Raw genomic sequence first — 1,801 nt, forward strand, 5'->3', positions numbered from 1 at the left:
GGGTGAAGTTGAGTAGGGGCAACTTTACAGTGGTGCAAAACGGATATCTCGAAATCGGAGAAAGGAAGAAAAACACCCAGGCGGGTGATCATACATTCATACATGAAGAAAAAATGAGGGGCCGCCTCATTGACTCTCCCAAAACAAACCCGGTCTTCAGGACCCGGGGTTACCAGTTCATATTTGGGCTCGTCCTCCTCCGAAGTACAGAACCTATGGTGAGTACGGAGGTGAGTGATGAACTCAGCGTCGACTAACGGTTCCTCCCCAATGACCGTAACGTCAACCCACTGAGAAAGAATGTCTACAGAAGCCATTTTTTATATAAAGAAGAAAGTGGCAGAAAACCTACAAAAAGGAAAAAGAAAAAGAAAATCAAAAAATACGGCCACTAAAGAAGAGAGATTCGAAACCAGAATCTACAGGTCAACCTATCTACTCGCAAAACAAAACATGCAAACATAAAGCATGACATGGAAAAAGCAAAACTAACCTTTATCCGAAAATGAAGGTTGGAGAAGAACAGAAGTCTTCGAACACAAAGATGCAGTATGAACAAGATAAGGAGAAAGTTTGAAAGATTGCAGAAACGGAAAATAGAAAGAGAGGGAAAGTATTTATAAATACGCCCAAGGGCATAATGGTAAAAACGGAGCAGTCATTAATGAGATTGCACCGTTACCAAAGCCCTCAACACTTCCCCAACGACACGACGCTTGAATTGACGTAACTGTCAGAAACTAAAGGTCGCGAAAATCACGTCGGTTTCCAAGATCCGTACTCTTTCAAACAAGTCGACTGCGAGCCCGAGTTGAATACTTGAACCCAAACTTTAAAGAAAATTTGGGCTCAAGTAGGGGCACTGTTCATACCCTGGCCCAATACAAAGGCCCAGGTCCAACTAAAAGGCCTAATCTAAAGGATTAGAGCCTAGCTAAGTACCGACCTTCACATAAGAAGTCGGTATCAACCACGACTTGGTCAGAAGAGGTCGGATGAAAGATTAGCTGGCAGATAAACACTCATTCAAATGAGTAACCGCCCCTAAAATCTCTCTAACCGCCTCATAAAGCCATATCTTAACCTCCCCAAGATAATAGGGACGGTTACTACCCTAAAGATACGGCACTACATCAACGGTGGTTATTGGCTCACCACTATAAATACACTGACACCCCTCAGGTATCTCTAAGTCCAATACTCTCTAAGACCTGCTTACACTCTTGCTAACTTAGGCATCGGAGTGTCTTTGCAGGTACCACCCCCCATTCACGCGCGAGCACAAGTCGGACGGAGCCTCCCGAGTTGCGGACCTACCCGGAGTTCTCCTCCATCATACACTTGGGCCGCCAAACGCCATCTGTATTATTAATCTCCGGTTACCTACCGTAACAATTTGAATCCTTAAAAATTTAAAAATACAATTAGATCCCTAAGAAAAAATTGGATTTATTGTTATTGTTATAAAAAAAATCGATTTTATTTTAATTTGTTAAGAAATTCAAAAATAATCAGTTCAATAATAATATGGCACGTAAACGTCTTTACAAAAAGATATTTTATACGTCTTTATAAAAGCATCTCCACGTATGATTGTGCTAAAATCAATTATGAGTATAAAATAATATATCATGATGACTAATTTTAACGTATAAATAATATTTTTATTTTAAAAAATAATTTTAAAAGACATCATTGTCATTTTCTGAAAGACAATGGTTATATATTGTTCGACGAGTATGGATGGTTGTTGGTGAATTATTGACCTAGTCAATAAGTATGGCTGTCTGTAAGTGCAGTG

This window comes from Arachis duranensis, chromosome 8 (assembly GCF_000817695.3).
Source record: "Arachis duranensis cultivar V14167 chromosome 8, aradu.V14167.gnm2.J7QH, whole genome shotgun sequence".
NCBI lineage: Eukaryota > Viridiplantae > Streptophyta > Magnoliopsida > Fabales > Fabaceae > Arachis > Arachis duranensis.